Source organism: Schistocerca nitens, chromosome 4 (assembly GCF_023898315.1).
Source record: "Schistocerca nitens isolate TAMUIC-IGC-003100 chromosome 4, iqSchNite1.1, whole genome shotgun sequence".
Classification (NCBI taxonomy): domain Eukaryota; kingdom Metazoa; phylum Arthropoda; class Insecta; order Orthoptera; family Acrididae; genus Schistocerca; species Schistocerca nitens.
The window spans coordinates 316740356-316759298 of record NC_064617.1 but is presented as its reverse complement, the minus strand read 5'-3'; the positions used below and the strand labels follow the sequence as shown (position 1 = coordinate 316759298).

General features: G+C 43.0%; 1 protein-coding gene and 1 pseudogene across 2 annotated transcripts in view; both read left to right on the top strand.

Moving 5' to 3' along the window:
• The window catches only part of LOC126251737 (integrin alpha-PS2-like), an 836605-nt gene that overhangs the window by 433683 nt on the left and 383979 nt on the right, over positions 1-18943 (top strand). The window lies entirely within an intron of this gene.
• Positions 8367-8484, top strand: LOC126253945 (5S ribosomal RNA; annotated as a pseudogene).

Here is an 18943-nt window from a genome sequence, read left to right as displayed (position 1 = left end):
AGCATCACCTACGGAAAGTTTCAGGGAACTTCAGACGTTACCCACTAGGTCATTTACATATGTATTGTGCAAAGTAATGGTCCTGTAACACTCCATTTTATATACCTGAAATTACTTTTACGTCTGAAGATTTCCCTCCGTTAAAAATGAGATGCTGTGTTCTGTTTGCTACAATAAACGTTTAGAGAATGTTACGTAACTCTTCTCTGTCATAACGGAGAATATACACTAAAACGCTTACTGCAATGTTGGCAGTATTCATAGCTTGTGTCCTGTGTATCACGTGCAGTTAAACTAAAGCTTGTGTAAGATATCACATAAGTCCTGCATTTGCGCGCTACCTATTGATCAGACCGAATTTTTCACAGTGTCCTTCTCCATTTCAGCCATATTAACCTCTATCCTGCGTCTCATTCAAACGACTCTACATTAGAGAGGAAATCAGACGTTTACCCTATCATCGGTGTAGTTTCCCGCTCGGCATATCCCACCTAGTTTCCCGCTCGGCATATCCCACCTGTTTTCCTTCTGTCCAAAAGTACACCAGTATCTCAGTCACATTGTAAACTATCCACGCTTTTCTTAGTCCACAGCTCGTGGTCCAGTGGCTAGCGTTGATGCCTCTGGATCACTGGGTCCCGGGTTCTATTCCCGGCCGGCTTGGGGATTTTCTCTGCCCGGAGACTGTCCTCATCATTTCATCATCATCATCATTCGTGACAGTGGCTAGATTGGATTGTGTAAAACTTGGACTGCGTAAAACTTGGGACTTCGTACGGGCGCTGATGACCTCACACTTGAGCGCCCACAAACCAAACATCATCAACGGTTTTCTCATCTCTTTCTTTCTTCCGTCTTATCTGTTAATCTTACCCTTCATTATTTCTAGCTCTTCTTCTGACTAGTGAACTACTTCTCCACAATGGTTCCCACTGTACTGTTGTCGTACGTTTGTTACAATCGACAAGGAAGTAACGAGGAAATTGCGTAATACAATGCTAATGAAGCCTGTATTTCTTAAATTTCATGTATTCTTCACTATATATTATCATTATTAACGTCATATATTGCTCATTTGAATCTTAACACACTAAGATCTTCTACTTACATGTAACAGAAGGCCTGAAGACCCTACTCTTGCCAGAAGAAATAAATGGACAAGTAAATAAACCAGCTAGGATCGTGATGAACAGGGGATAACAAAATCACACGACTGTCAATGAGCTTGACGGCAGCTTCAATTTGTCTTATTACTCGAAATAAACCCGTAAAATTAGGGAACAGCGTAACATTATTTTGTTATTTTGTATTTAAAATACAAGTATATATTAACTTTTGTCATCCATGGCTAGCAAATTTACAATCAGTGTAATGCGTTATGTACAGAGTGGTCGGAAACAGTCTGAAAAACTTGTAATGGTCTTGTGGTTATACTGGAAACGGCGAAACTTACCGAAATTTTTTCTTAACAGATATTCTGTTAAGAAAAAAAATTCGGTAAGTTTCACCGAACAAGAGAATGATACAAAAGTTGGACATGGGACGGTAGTAAGGATCCAACCAGAGTCAAAGACTGAACATCTCGTGCGCTGTCATCTACTCCGAGAGAACAAATGACACTAACTGCACGGTTATCTGGCGGGCCCCTTGTATTTGCGCGTGATACTCTGATTGGCCAACTTCAATGCCAATTAAGTCGGAAGCGGAGCATCGTATCGAATTTTTGCCTTAAAATTATTTCTCAGATTAGCCTACCCTAACACCATTCAAAGCTTTTCATACTGTTTGTGATTACCCTGTATGTATAAGTAAGTAGAACCATTCAAAATCAAAACAGGAGATCGAAAAGGAGATGGAATGTCCCCAATTCTCTTTAACTTGGTTTTAGATAAAATAGTAAAAATATGGGAAAGCACATTAAAAAACAGAGGCACAAAGGGTATAAGCATGGCCCAAGGAAAGAACAAATTTGAAGTGAATTGTTTAGCCTTTGCGGATGATACGGTATTGATAACGGAAAACCGAACAGACGCAACAGTTTTGCTTGATCTGTTACACGAGATTGCTGAAAAGACTGGACTAAAAATATCTTATGAAAAAAACGAGTATACAGAACACAAACAGAATACAGAAAAGTTTATGAAAACAAAGGACAGAAAAAAATGGTTCAAATGGCTCTGAGCTCTATGGGACGTAACTTCTGAGGTCGTCAGTCCCCTAGAACTTAGAACTACTTAAACCTAACTAACCTAAGGACATCACACACATCCATGCCCGAGGCAGGATTCGAACCTGCGACACAGTACAGAAAAATTAAAAGAGTTGATAGATTCAAATACCTGGGGGAGTAGATCAAAGTCAATGGATTGGATAACACAACAAGTAAAGAAAGAATAAAAAAGTTAGAATTTGCATATAAATAAACATAAAACTACTACAATAAGAAATCAATATCTATGCAAGCGAAGATTAGACATTATAATTCAGTTATTAGGACACAAGCAACATATGGATCAGAGTGTTTAACATTGAATAAGAAAGGCGAATTAAGAGAACTAGAAAAAAAAGCCGGAAAATAGTAAGAAAACTCTAGGTCCTGAGAAAAACAAGGAAAACAGGTGGATTAAAAAGAGAAGACATACAAAAGTACAGAAAATATCACAGATACGATGAGGAAGAGACGGATAAAATTTTATGGACATTTAAAAAGAATGGAAGAAACACTGATTACAAAGAAAATTTTTAATTATGTTAGTAAGCTGAAAAAAACTGTAGGATGGATAGAAGCAGTGAAGGAAGATGCCAACAACATAGGTGTTACAGAAGAAATGATAAGTGACAGGAATCACTTCAGGCTACTGATAGAAAACGCAAACTATGAAGAAGATGAGCCAAAACCTCGACCCAAGAGAGTGTGGGCAGATGAGCAGAGACGAGCAGTTGCCGAGAAAATGAAGTACTGGGAAGAACGGAAGAAAAAGAAACACCATAAGTCTTAAGTTGTATGCGGTCCATAGCTGGCCAAATTCATAAATAAAAAAAGTACGTAGAAATAAGAAATGGTGCCATGTATTTTAAAAACAACCATATAGTAAAATTTCGTATGAAAATAAAAAGATTTGTCAATAAAACCATTATATATATTTCGTGTCATTGATAAAGAAAAGGGGGGGGGGGAGGGGAGAGGATCGCAGGTGGGATTATCACAGAGGCCAGTGCTGTTTGCGTAGCGATTCAACGGGGATGTTCCTGACGGTTCTTTCTCAAACTCAGCTTCCCCCTGTGCCTCTATGTCATCCGACGGCGGTGGTACGGTGTGGTTGGTGATTTAAGTAGCAGGAACCTTCCAATGGTACTGGCCATCCTTGAGCCACAGCATAAAATACGGTGTGTGTAGAGATCTGACCCCACGGATCATGGTGGTGTTGGCACCTCTAGCGATTACCCGACCGCAGCTGGTCGGCTTGTAAGTTAGACTGTATGGACAGCCGCGGGCATCTCTGCACAGCAGCTCCACAGACGCTCCCGACTTCTCCGCATGGGACGCACGCCGACTGGCATCCTGCTCCCTCCCCTCCACTCCTCTCCTCCCTCCCCCCCCCCCACGCCCGCCATTATATGTTAATTGGCGACTCTGCGAGCTGGCCGCCCCTACCGGCAAATCTGGTAGAGCGGGTGTGTCCACAGTTTATAGCTCTCTGCTATTCTAATGTCGTTATCGCTAGCAGGGAAATCTTCCAGAAATTACCAGTTATCTCCACCTACGCTATACGAGATCGCTGCAGCACCGCACGATCATCGGTGCCTGTGCATCAAAGCTTTGCGATGCACGCGATTCTGCTATGCGACGTGTTTTCACCACTGTGAATGAAATAAAGAATACCAGTACCTAAAGAAGAGACGGATGGTGACACATCTTTTACGCTTCCAGCAACAGTTGACGTAGCGCTGAGAGAAGTAAAAGACAAATAACAGTAGGGTCGAGCAAAGATTAGAATGTGTTAAAACATATTATTCTGAATGTTAGATGTAATAATACGTAGAGATGAAAAGATCAGCTTAAGGAAGGAAAAAATAGTGCATGACAGTATCAAAAAAGTCGAGACGGGTGATGTAAACAACTAATTCTCAATTATTATGTTGATGAAATACTGGATGACTGAATGCACTCGTGTGTTTGACACTCATATTCTAGTCATGGTCTACATACATTTGTCACAGAATTTTTGCATGTAAGTCACCACCAGTCTTACACCGACTTGGCAGAGATAATGCACTTTGCCGAGGATTCAAGCATCATAATAAAGTTCAACAAAGGACACGCTTCTCGGCCGAACCAAACTCGCACCCAGTCATACGCCAATGAGGCCGCCGTCGGAAAAATTTCCCTGGATGTTGTTGATACTTACGGCAGCTAAATCATGTGCGACAGAACAGACACCACACAAATATACGGGGTGGACCATTTTAAACCATGATGGGGAATAATTTGTGATAGGGATGAGATACAACAAAATGTTTTGCATAAAAGTTGTAGGTTGCAAAGAGCGTTACGCTTTGCTACTAATAGCCAAGACCTTGAACATGATTTTCAAGGTGATTTGGAGGTTAAACCTATTTTCTAATATCTGATTTAAGATTCGAAAAGAGTGGCACATTTTACGCATAAAGTGATACATTATTCAACGTCGTGGCTAGGTTCAGTGACGGTCTAATAAGCAAATATGTTTCTAGTTCTAGTAGGGATTAACTTAAAACAGAGGGATGATACACAAAAATACAGTGTTAGTTACAAATTGGAAACGACATCCCGAGGACGGAGGTGACGGGACGCACTCAACGACTTGTACATCAATGATCTACTTTTTATTTATGTTTGTTCTGTCTTACAAATGTCACAATATCATTTATACGTTGTGATGTATTTTCTTTTGCAATAATCACGTTAATCAAAACTGAACGGTGAAATCTCTGCTCCCTTTTTCGGAATCCGACGTCGCAAATAGTGGTTCTCACGAAACAAGAGCTCAGCCTTCGAATGACCTTAGATAATTACATTTAAGATCATTGTTATTGGTAATTAAACGTGATCCATTATGCACCTTCCAGTTTGTATCTAACTTTGTATTTTCCTGTGTCCCCCCCTCTATTCCGAGTTAATCCTTATTAGAACTAAAAATATATTCGCTTATTTGATCTCACTGAACCTTGTCGTGACCTTCAATAATGTATCATTTATACGTAAAATTTCCGCTCTTTTCAAATTTTAAATAATATGCGTCATATTAAGAAAATCAATTTAACCTCCAATCACCTAGAAAAATCACGTTAAAGGTCACGGCCATTAGTAGCAATACGTGACCGTCTCTGCCACTTACAACTTCATCTAAAACATTTTGCTGCATCTCATAACTATCCCGATTTATTCCCCGTTATGGATTGAAACGGTCCACCCCGTATATGCAACATTTCTATAGGCTTGAAGGCAAAACAGGATTCCTTTAATGCGGATGCACACCAGGTTTGGATTCCTCCCACGTGAATACAAGTCGCGTTGCGAGTGAGGGGTACATCGACAGGGACGCCACATTGGTGTATGACTGTTTGAGAATTTGGGTCGGGCGAGAATCGTGTCCGGATGGGCGAGGTGGTTAAAGCAACCGTTCTAGAGAAGCGGAAGCATCTGGGTTCGAGTTCCGGTGCGACACAAATTTTCATCTCGCATCGCTGATTAATGCGTCCGCCGTCGGAAAAATTTCGATGAACAGTTACAGTTCGTTTAGTTCCGTACAATCAGGATATATCAATAATAATTGAGCACAGAGGAAAATACATATTTAACACAGAATCTTCAAATTTCCCGTAAGTGTTGTTGATGAGAACTTGAATTGGATATCAAATAGTATAGATCCTCTCGAACGCTTGACTTCAGCAACGTTTACCATACGCATGAAGTGCTGTTTTTGGCGACGAAAGCTAGCCCACTTTTGCGTAATGTCATTCATTAATGTCATGACTTTTCTGGGGCAATTATACATACAAACACAAAGTATTAATTGCACAGAAACATGTTCCAAGTGTAATATCTAAGGATCGTCTTTGTAAATCGTATTAGTCGCACAGATTATTATTTTATAGGAAGCGAAAAACATGTTTCTCTTCCTAACCAAATCAAATAAGGCAAAATTGTCGACGACAGATTATTAAGATTATGGGCTCCCTCCCGTCGGAGGTTCGAGTCCTCCCTCGGGCATGGGTGTGTGTGTGTGTGTGTGTCGTCCTTGCCGTAAGTTAGTTTAAGCTAGATTAAGTAGTGTGTAAACAAGGGAGCGATGACCTCAGCAGTTTTGTCCCACAGGAATTATCACAAATTTTTAGACTATGTTCCAGAATCAGTCATGATTGCAATCATTTCCCACTGCTTGAAGGGGCCATTATAACTTTAGATTACTCTTAATACATTTTGAACTAATTACTTAACAAAATACGTTTTTATACAGTCATATTTTTACGTAGTATGATCTGAAAGGTTCATTTCATGATTTTTTATTGATTTTGTTATTGTACAAGACCATCATATAAGAAAATGAAGTTTTATGTTAACCGGGGACCTAGAAACGACGGAGAGGCTCCGTCCCCGCCGCAGCCGCAGTGGTCCACAAGCCCACGACGACAGCTGCAGTCCATTTCACCCCTCCGCCGCCCCACACCGAAACCAGGGTTACTGTGCGCTTCGGCCCCCGGTGGACCTACCCATGGAACGTCTCACACGAGACGAGTGTAACCCCTATGTTTGCGTGGTAAAGTAGTGATGGTGTACGCGTACGTGGAGAACTTGTTTGCGCAGCAATCGCCGACATAGTGTAGTTGAGGCGGAATAAGGGGAACCAGCCTGCATTCACCGGTTCAGATGGAAAACCGCCTAAAAACCATCAGGCTCACCGGAGCTCGACACAAGTCTGCCTGGCGGATTCGGGCCGGTGACCAGGCGCTCCTTCCCGCTCCGGAAAACCGTGCGTTATACCGTTCGGCTAACCGGGCGCGCTAGAAAATGAAGTTACTAACATGTTGCTGACGTTAGATCGATGTGTTAAAGTCTTGCTCTTAGCCCTTGTTCGTCGTGCAAACAGTGACAGTCATCGTTCTCAGGAGTCTGCCTACCAGTTCCAGCTGATGTCGCATCGATGTTTAGGGTCGAAACATAAAACTACAAACTATCAAACTCTTTTCAGTTGTCTCCAAATATTTTTTCAACAGATTATCAATATCCAGTTTCCTAGTGCCAGTTAATTCTCTCGGTTTGTCAATGGAATTTCGAATACGCTTTCGTGCCTAATGCTTTCCAGTTCTTCGTGTTTTTGGAGATACAGCTTCTTTCATATAACTGAGTCTGCGTTCTTGCTCCACTTTGTTCGGTAGGCTGTAATTTTTTTTTTTCACCAGTTGCAATACTGGGGTGCTTCCACACTTGAATCTGCCTTCTTTGTGATAACAAGGCTGCTCAAAATTACATAAGGATCTAGATTGAAGTACGTAAAACGAAGTAAGTCTCGCCACGTCATAACTGCCTACAATAAAGCTCAATCAAAGTATAAAAGCATCATATCATCCCTACACAAACAACACGTCAATGCAGGAACATCAGAAACTTCACTGAAAGCAATCATTCGTTAATTACGGAGCTACCTTTTCACGCTGCCTTTTAGTTTTCGCAGCTCTGTTTCGAAACAGCAAGCAAAAGAGCGGGCTAATAACGCGGACGAGGAAACTTGCCCTGTACATAATACGTTTTTAATCGTCGGCTGCGGTGTACATAACACTATCTGATCCGATTCATGTTTTCCGACACTAAACTACTATGGGAAAGAACATGAAATGACTCGATATGACTCAACAGCAATGAAGAGCATAACACAACCGGGGTGAAAACGCATGAGACTGTATGTTGACCACGGTTGCATTTAATCCGTTTTGGAACGAAGCTCCTCATTGTTCCGGGTTCCATCCCTAAATCCCATACCGATAACATTTATAGATAGATTAATTTCTGTATATTGTGAGGTATCACTTATTAACCTCTATCGTATAAAAAAACTGAGGTCGGCAAATGGCCAGCATGTAGAAATGCATACATAGAAAAAATATATCTTACTAACGAGCAACACGTTCCACGTCTAGAAAGTTGTTGCAAGTTTGATTCATGGAGAAAAAAATAATTATCAAGAGAAAAGGCGAATGAGAGTTACTGGATATTAGCAGAGCTTTTTTAAAAACAAACATCTGAGGAGCGGTATAAAACACCGAACATAACATTCCAACGGGTAATAAAGTTAGGAAAAATTTCACTATCTGCAGATAGGCAGGAAGCCAACGGCCTTGCCGCAGTGGTAACACCGGTTCCTGTCAGATCACCGAAGTTAAGCGCTGTCGGGCTGGGCTAGCACTTGGATGGGTGACCATCCGGTCTGCCGAGCGCTGTTGGCAAGCGGAGTGCACTCAGCCTTTGTGAAGCAAACTGAGGAGCTACTTGATTGAGGAGTAGCGGCTCCGGACTCGGAAACTGACATACGGCGGGGAAAGCGATGTGCTGACCACATGCCCCTCCATATCCGCATCCAGTGACGCGTATGGGCTGAGGATGACTTGGCGGGCGGTCGGTACCGTTGGACCTTCATGGCTTGTTCGGAAGGACTTTTTTTAAGTTTTAGATAGGCGGGAAGCTCTATGACGAAGAAGTGCACAGCATTTTTACTGCCAGGTATAAGCAGGCGCAGATTGATTCAGCAATTTTCTGCGTCAGAAGACGTGTAAGGTCTCTATGTTGCAACTTGTAGCGAGTGGCATGTCCATTTTCTTTACAACGAGGCGACTTCTGCGAGCCGCTTGCCGTGTCACGACTCCGTCGCTAATCGCCTCGTCGTCGACGGGACGTCAGACTCAAAGCTCCCTTTTTTGTGTCACGTCTGGCTTTCGCTGAGTCAGGCCCCTCCTGCTGGTGTTTGTAGATGCACATGGACTTAGCGACGAGAGCAAGATCAACATCCGCCGCGGCTAAGGTCTCGGTCTTGTAACACCCCATAAACACAAAGCTTAAAGTTACGAGTCCAGGTTAGGAAATATCAAAGAAAGTCATATTTATGTACCAGCAGGAGCTGCTAACAAAACAAATCTTTACTCGCTAGAAGTTTAGGTCGAAACGATCAGCACCGGCCAACATAACTACTTATATCAGCTTATTTAATGTCACTTTTAACGTGGCTTCAACATCAACAAAATTGTAGAATCTCGTCCTGCGTCACTGTCGTCAAGAACATTTATATTCAGAGTGCAGTACACACAGCAGCGATGAACATATAAATGGACAGTATATAATTGAGTAGTTGTATAATTGTATACATCTGGCCACTAAAATTGCAACACCGTGAAGGTGGCGTGCGAAAAACGTCAAACTGGTGTGAAGTGTAGGGGAGAATGTTGTGGCTGCTGGAGACTCTACCTAGAAACATACGTTGTTTTCTGCTCGATGTTTCAGACTAGTGACCGATTTTAGAATCGCACGGAGGAACGTGCACTGGAGACCACTGTAAGCACATTTTCATGTTACGAACTTTACGGTAATGTAAAAATGTGTTACGTTTCATAAGTGAAGTTATAGTGCGACCTCCAGCACGTGTTCAGATGAGAGGAAACACAGATACCAGCCAGACTCCAATAACTGTAAATTATCTCTTATTTACGCAAGGAACAAGACACGAACTGTTTTATAATCTACAAGTAGCGTATATCAAAACAAAACTGTTCCTTTCTAGATTCCACTGAACAAACCTTAAAGTAAAAGGCGAAACGCGTCTGTAACAAATAAAATGCAATGCACTCCCGACAGACGCAAATTCTCAAATTATCGACACACTACGAATGCAGTGCCTCTGTCCACTGTCCTCGTTACTCGCGGCGTTTCGCCGATTCCTGTAAGAGCTCGAGCCCAGAGCAGCGGATCTGCAATGAAGAGATCATTGGCCCTCCTCGCTTTAATTATATTTATACGTGATATCTTTTATTTCGGACATGTCCGAAAGGTCACACACCGCATAGATTTAACAGGTCGGTTGTCAATAAGTTCGTGGTTCCAAGTGTCCCTGGCTTGCCACTTACGTTTCCACTATGTCGCCATTGAGCCCAGTGGTGAGAATTTGGACTCATCCTCCATACGCTGGAGATGAGGTGTTTTCTAGGCAGCGAGGATAAGTCTTTGTATGAAGGAACTGGCTCATTTTTAGAGTTTTACTGTCAAAAGTAATAGAGATCCGCCTTTCGACGAAGACGAGTTGGACAGATGTTCGATAGTATTGGCAGCCATCATGTAGGCGTAGATGGCTCGATGTGAAAGTCTGAGAAATGTTTGAAGGTGTAATGCTGTATTGAGTAGCTTTTCATGCCAACGGCGCGAAATAGGTAGGACTAACGCCACCTTAATTCTTTATGCAAGGAAAAAAATCAGCAACGGTCTTTATATCCAGAAATCGCATTTGAATGTTGATTGTTTGTGAGAAGATCATGTTACTCCGCTATAAGAAGGAAAAACGCTTACCAGCACGTAATGGAATTTGGTAGCGGCTGTTTTGTGTCCTCTCGAAAACTGCGGTTTATCGTTCCGCAATACTGGTGTTCGAGTTGGTCGGATCCCACGACAGTCATGCGAATATGGAATTGATAGATCACCAGTCGACTAGCGCCCGAGTGGGCGCAGAATTGCACATCCACCTCACATACCTCAGTAAATGGGTTTCTTTGCTATAAGACAAGTAGCCCACACGCCGACTTCTGGAGTACTATAGACTGTTAGTACGGAGAGCATTGTTCCGGCTTCCTTTGAAGCGGCAGCGGGGAGAGTCCTAGCAACAATACTGGACACAGGAGTGGCACCACGTCGTAACTTCATACGTCGTCTTTTCTGCGTACAGCAACATAATGGACGTTCCCGCGTATGGGGGCTCCGAGAGGAATGAGCGTTCTCAGAATGCATTCGTCGTCATAATTACCCAGCAAGTGGCGTGTTGGTATTGCGTGCTTCTGGGTACACAACACAATCGCCTCAACTCCTCATAGCCTCTGATTTGGGTATCAGGCACTATATTTCTCAAGCATAAAGACTGTTGGCTGTAAAGTAGCTTCGATGTCTCCGTCTCATTTTCAGCAAGATAACGCAAGATGTTGCTCGTGCTGTCCTGAGATACCTCGATACAAAGGTTCCACCGTAGCCCTGGCCAGCAAGTTCTCCACAGCTCTCACCCACTGAACACGTAATATGTTCATTTGTTGCCGGGAGACCTACGCCACCATACGCCAGGTATTACAACTGACTGCGGGAGAGCTGAATCGGCGTAGAATGAAGTACTTGTACCTGTCATACAAGCTCATGTCGATTCAATGTCCAAGCCGTGTGGAGCCGTGTTGCCGTCTTTGTACTAAATTTCGCATCGGGTATACCCAAAATAACCAACAAATTTAATCGTTTATTATTCCTATTATACTGTCTACTCGCAATAAGATAAATATCATGACCTGCCGTACTGCCCCTTGTTGCAGTCTTAATGGACGCAGTGTTAACTACAAAAATGGGTACTTACTTTCCGAGAAGCAAGCAGACAGCGGAAGCTCGTAACGAGCCGTAATTCACTGGAGGGCGACCGAGTTAGGGTAGGGGAAGCAGGGTGGAGTTTCTCCAGGTGCTGCCGCCCGCCACCAGAGGACAAGACGGCAGTCGCTGAAAGCCGTGTTTGTTTGGCCGACAAGTCGGAAATATTTAGACCAGCCGCCGCGTTAAGGGAGTCTGGCCACCCCAGCCAGACGCGTCCAGGAAAACAGGCGGGGTGCCTGCCTCCCTAGGAGCTCCTACTGAGATGCGTCCAGGTGATGCATTTTACTGTCTCCCAGGCGTCGGTGCTAGAGACAATTAGGGAAAGTCAGCAACGCAGTAGTGCCCGTTCACAGCAGACAATTATTATTCGACACAGTGAACTGGTAAGAGCCGATCCTAGTGGCAAATAACTTGATCATGTGCTTAAGTAAATTCATCTTCCAATTTAAAATAGTGCATTGTGTTACCTCGCAATGGGAGCATGTAAAGCGATTGCCGAAACAGCAGCTCCGAGCAGGATCGACGGTTTGCCGTTAACATCATTAGACATTTTTGACTGAGAAAGAGAGAGGACTGACAATGCCGACCCGACGACAGAACGCGAGTGCTAAATTTTGATTTTGAGAAAGTCAGTGATATAAAATGCTAAGCAGACTGCGGTTGAGGTAAGTACCATAAAGAAAAAGCTGTAAAATGCATAGAATAAATCTCCTTAAAGATGTGGTTTAGTGTGTTATTAGGGAACAAATTCCGCGATCACAAGGAAATACGAATTTTGCAAAAAAATGTTTAACTTTTGTCGTACAGAGCTAGACATAAAAGCAGTGTAATGTTCCAAGCGACTGCAAAAAAGCGCAGTTGAATCCTGGATATAGAAGGGTAAAAGAAAGGACTGGGAAAATTTTTGACCAATATCCGTAATATCGTTTCGCTACAGAATTCTGGAGCATATTCTTTAAGTCCGAATATAATAAATATCCTTGAGACAGAAAAACTTCTATCCAAAAATTCAGCACAGATTTACAAGGCATCGCTCATGGGAAACTCAGTTTGCCCTGGATGGAGGGCAACAGGCAGATTCCATATTCTTAGATTTTCGGAAAGCGTTTGACATAGTGCCCCACTGCGTACTGTTTTAACGAATGTCCGAGCATACAGAATAGTTTCTCAGAAGTATGTATCGAAGACTTCTTAAGTAACAGAACTTACCTTACTGTCCTGAACAGTAAGTGTTCATCAGAGACAAGGGTCTCGTCAGGATTGCCCCAGGGAAGTCCGATAGGATAGGACCGCTGTTATTCTGTATGTACCTAAATTGTCTGTCGGGTAGGGTGAGCAACAATCTGCGACTACTTGCTGATGACGCTGTAGTGTACAGAGAGGTACAGGATGAATCAGACAGAAACCCTGGTGTTATGAATGGCAGCTTGCTCTAAATGTAGAAACATGTGAGTTATCGAAGAAGAGTAGGAAAAACAATCTGTTTGACATAGTCATGTCCATTAAATATGTCGACGTATCGTTGCAAAGCGATATGAAATCTAAAGAGCCAGATAAGATTGGTATTAGGAAAGACGGATAGTCGGCTTTGGTTTCTTGCAAGAAGTTTAGGAAAGTGTAGCTCATCCATAAGGGAGACCGCTTATAGAACACTAGTGGCACCCATTCATGACTGTTGTTCTTGTGTTTGGTACCCACACCAAATTGAATTAAAGTAAGGGGTCGAAACAACTCAAAGGCGTGCTGCCAAATTTGTTATTGGTAGGTTCGATCAACTCGTGTATGTTACGGACTCAAATGACAGTCCTTGAATGGAACAAGTCTGGACTGTGCGACTGGTCCCGGGGAGGTTCGAGTCTTCCCTCGGGCATAGGTGTGTGTGTTTGTCCTTACGATAATTTAGGTTAAGTAGTGTGTAAGCTTAGAGACTGATGACCTTCGCAGTTAAGTCCCATAAGATTTCACACACATTTGAGCATTTTTATGATGGAACATGACGCTTCTTGATCGAAACACTATTGAGAAAAATTAAAGAAACGACATTTGCGACAGTCAGCAGAACGATTCTGCTGCTGGCAACATAGATTTCGCGAAAGGACCGCAAAGACAGGAGAAGAGAAATTAGGACTCGTACAGAGGCATACCTGTATATACTGCCCTTTTTCTCTAGCTCCATTTGCGAGTAGCACAGGAAAGACAATGACTAGTAGTGACGCGGTTGCTAGGGCCGCAGATCCGAATCCTGCCTCGGGCATGGATGTGTGTGATGTCCTTAGGTTAGTTGGGTTTAAATAGTTCTAAGTCTAGGGGACTGATGACCTCAGATGTTAAATCCCATAGTGTTTAGCGCCATCTGAACCATCTGACTAGTAGTGGTACAGGTTTCTCCCTTCTATCCACCATGTGATGGTTTGGTCTCCTTGCGGTAAGGCGTTCCATTCCTCGACCAGCGTGCCTGACAATTGCCAGACGGGTGCTAGTGCTTGTGGACGTGCTGAAAGACATTTTTCAAACGCGTCCTACTCTGCTCTATGGGACTTAAGTCGAGGAAACGAGCAGACCAGTCCATTCGCAGAATATCCTCTCATTCCAAGAGCTTCTCCTTGTGTTCTTTTCGATGCGGTCGCACACTGTCGTCCTAGAAGAAGTTTGGGCCGAATGCACCCATGAAAAGACGCATATGGGAAGCGGGTGCAGTGTCACAATAAAGTTTCAAGGGTGTTCAAGGATTTAGAGGTCAATACGCCCATGCAGCGTTATGCCTCCCAATACATAACACCTGGACCACCAAAATGATCATATTCGACAATGTCACTGGATGCAATAAGTCTTCCCCCTTATCGTATAGGGGTACGTCCAGAATCATTGTTGTTGTTGTGGCCTTCAGTCCTGAGACTGGTTTGATGCAGCTTTCCATGCTATTCTATCCTGTGCAAGCTTCTTCATCTCCCCGTACCTACTGCAGCCTACATCCTTCTGAATCTGCTTAGTGTATTCATCTCTTGGTCTCCTTCTACGAGTTTACCCTCCACGCTGCCCTCCAGTACTAAATTGGTGAGCCCTTGACGCCTCAGAACATGTCCTACCAACCGATCCCTTCTTGTAGTCAAGTTGTGCCACAAACTCCTCTTCTCCCCAATTCTATTCAATACCTCCTCATTAGTTATGTGATCTACCCATCTAATCTTCAGCATTCTTCTGTAGCACCCCATTTCGAAAGCTTCTATTCTCTTCTTGTTTAAACTATTTATCGTCCATGTTTCACTTACTTACATGGCTACACTCCATACAAATACTTTCAGAAACCACTTCCTGACACTTAAGTCAATACTCGATGTTAACAAATTTCTCTTCTTCAGAAACGCTTTCCTTGCCATTGCCAGTCTACATTTTATATCCTCTCTACTTCGACCATCATCAGTTATTTTGCCCCCCAAATAGCAAAACTCCTTTACTACTTTAAGTGTCTCATTTCCTAATCTAATTCCCTCAGAATCACCCGACTTAATTCGACTACATTCCATTATCCTCGTTTTGCTTTTGTTGATGTTCATCTTATACCCTCCTTTCAAGACACTGTCCATTCCGTTCAACTGCTCTTCCAAGTCGTTTGCTATCTCTGACAGAATTACAATGTCATCGACGAACCTCTAAGTTTTTATTTCTTCTCCATGGATTTTAATACCTATTCCGAACTTTTCTTTTGCTTCCTTTGCTGCTTGCTCAATATACAGATTGAATAACAACGGAGAGAGGCTACAACCCTGTCTCACTCCCTTCCCAACCACTGCTTCCCTTTCATGCCCCTCGACTCTTATAACTGCCATCTGGTTTCTGTACAAATTGTAAATAGTCTTTCGCTCCCTGTATTTTACCCCTACCACCTTCAGAATTTGAAAGGGTATTCCAGTCAACATTGTCAAAAGCTTTCTCTAAGTCTACAAATGCTAGAAACGTAGGTTTGCCTTTCCTTAATCTTTCTTCTAAGATAAGTCGTAGGGTCAGTATTGCCTCACGTGTTCCAGTATTTCTACGGAATCCAAACTGATCTTCCCCGAGGTCGGCTTCTACCAGTTTTACCATTCGTCTGTAAAGAATTCACCTTAGTATTTTGCAGCTGTGACTTCTAAACTGATAGTTCGGTAATTTTCACATCTTTCAACACCTGCTCTCTTTGGGAATCATTGCGCAGATTAAATCTGCCCTCATCCGTTGGTCCAGTCACAAAGCTTTTGGCAGGGTCGCCAATCTTTGAACATGGTACGTTCACCGGTCAACGCTATTTTGACACTCCTCCTTCCCCATGTGCATCTTTTCAGGGGTACATTCCGCCCTGAGGTAACTTTTATGGATGAATGTTCGCGACAACGCAGGTGGAGGAGCTTTTCGGACGACCTGCCCTGCCCGATGCGGCGACTTAAAACTCAACGAACACCTGTGGGATGCGTTGGGGAGATGTACTGCAGCACGTCCACATCGACCAACGAACGTCCAGCAGTTGCCAGCCGCTCTGGTGGAGAAATGGAACGACCTACAACAAGAGCTCGTTACCAACCGTTGGCCAGCATGGCCGCACGTTGCAGAGCGTGCTTTGCGGTCCGCCACCGATTCCTCTCCTGTCCCAGCCTCTTCATCTCATAGCAGCACGTGCAACCTACGTCCTCAATTATTTGCTGGATGTCTTCCAGACTCTCTTACCCTCTACAGCTTCCTCTACTAGCATGAAAGTCATTCCGTGATGGCTTAATAGGTGTCTTACCATCCTGTGCCTTCTTCTTGTCATTGTTTTCCATATATTGCTTTCCTCGCCGATTCTCCGGAAGACCACCTCATTCCTTGCCTTATCAGTTCAGCCAGTTTTCAACATTCTTCTGTAGCACCACAACTCAAATGCTTCGATTCTCTTCTGTTTGGGTTTTCCCACAGTTCATGTTTCATTACCGTACAATGCTCCAAATGTAAGTTTTCAGAAATTTCAGGCTTATTTTAGGTACTAGTAAGCTTCTCTTGGACAGGAGTGACCTTTTTGCCAGTGCTAGACTGCTTTTTGTGTCCTTTTTGCTCCGTCGGTCATAGGTTCTTTTGGTGCCTACGTAGCTAAATTCCTTTACTTCATCTACTTCCTGATCACCAATCCTGATGTTAAGTTTCTCGCTTTTCTCATTTCTGCCACATCTCTCACCTTTTGTAATATCCAGAGTACCATCAAAATGGCGATGACTACAGTGTAATTCTGTATTTGAGTAAGAATATAATTTCTTTCGTCTGACTGCGTATGTCTTTCAGTTACCTTCTGTATTGTACTGTACTGTAACAGCATAGTTTCATCGAGCTATGTTGCTCGTCAATGTGGATATAGATAAATATTAGCAACCGATGATGATCCAAATGGGAGCACTATGGGACTCAACTACTGAGGTCATTAGTCCCCTAGAACTTAGAACTAGTTAAACCTAACTAACCTAAGGACATCACACACATCCATGCCCGAGGCACGATTCGAACCTGCGGCCGTAGCGGTCTCGCGGTTCCAAACTGCAGCAACCGATGACCTCAGCAGTTTGGTCCCATAGGACCTTACCACGAAAAAAGGTTAGCAAGGAAAATCTGAGAAATTACTTTGTCAATGAGTTGGGTTTGTAACTGGGCTGCTTCTGTGTTGGCAGCGCTGTGTAGCGCTTTGCATTGGATCTCTGACTGCACTTTCTTTGTAAGAGACTCTGTGGCTGGTCGGACTCGTTGGAAGTTAATCGGCAGTAGTGTTGAGCAGTTGGAATTTAGTCGGCAACAGTGATTGAAGTACTGTTGGGCAGTTGGAGGTGAACAGCCAGCAGTGATGGATATTAAATGTGAGAAGTTAGCATTGATGGAGGGTAGAGGTCTGAAGTGTTAGCGTAGGCTACCGATCTGTACATGTTCGACCTGGAGATTGAATTATATTCATGGTTATATACCTTTGTACTAGATGACAATGACGAGTTATGTTTTTGTCTGAACAGGATGTCACATTATTAAGGTAAAAAATACATTATTTGGTTTGCAACAAAATCTTTCCTTTGCTAACGACATGACTATAGTTAGTGGATTCAGTATTTAGAATCTTTTATTTAGCTGGCAGTATTGACGCTCGCTGTATTGCAGTAGTTCGCGTAATGAAGATTTTTGTGAGGTAAGCGCTTAGTGAAATCCATAGGTTATTGTTAAGATTTCTTTTTAGTCAGGGCCATTCTTTTGAGTTAATTATTTGAAGTCAGGTTATCCCCTTTTTGAGCACTCAGATTGCGTTGCGCTAGAATATTGTGGGTCAGTGTTGACAAGATAAGAATAAGTAAAGTAGGTTCACATGCATTCAATTTCACTCTGCAGTTTAAGTAAGAATTTAAATAAAGAAGTTTCACGTTTTAACAGCTTCCCGTACAAAGGAATCAAAATGTGCGGGCAAGACGAAAATAAATCATCAGAAGTAAAGCGGCCAGTGGTTTTTTAGACGAAATGTGGTTTCACGCATGTTACGCTGTGAATAAATGGTGTCGCTGTGGCAGTGAGAGAGTGGTACCGACAAGCGAAAGTGCCGCTCAATGAAGCGCTGTTCCGCTGTGCCGAGGGCTGGCGTACACACATGCAGCACGTGGCAGTGTTCCTCTTATTAGACTGCTCGAGAGTACACTGTTAATGTCTCAATGTTTCTCTGTTTAAACACGACAGTGCTACCACTCTGGCCAGTTTTCCAGTTCACTTCGCGGGGCAATACACAAACTCAGTCCTTAATACACACCAGTCGTCATTCACTAAAGTGAAGTGTTGTTCTCTTCGTCACGGTCCTGGCGTGATGGCTCAGTTGTAAAATCACTGACCCTTAGTTAGAAGATCTGCGGTTCAAATCCCCAATTGACCATTCTGATTCTCATTTTCAGTTGATTCCTTGCATCGCTTTTGGCGAATGCTAGAGTGGTCCATTAAAAGAGACCGTAGCCAGTTGCTGTATCATTCTTTTCCCAAATACAATAGGGCGATTTTTTGCCATATCTGATTACACTAAATCGGACGGAGAGAAGAGACGTTTACGTCATTCACAATATTACAACTTCGACTTCAGAAACCCTGGTAGAATGTATTCCAGTGATTTCAAATACAGCGTTGCTGTACTCAACGAGAAACGCACTTCTTTGTCGCAATGAGTGAGACATTAAACTTCGGCAGGAACGAAGTTTACATTCGTATCCTGCCAACCAAACTTTAAGTTTTCCTTGGTTTCCCTAAACCGTTTAACGCAAGTGTGGGGATGGTTTCTTGGAAAAATCACAC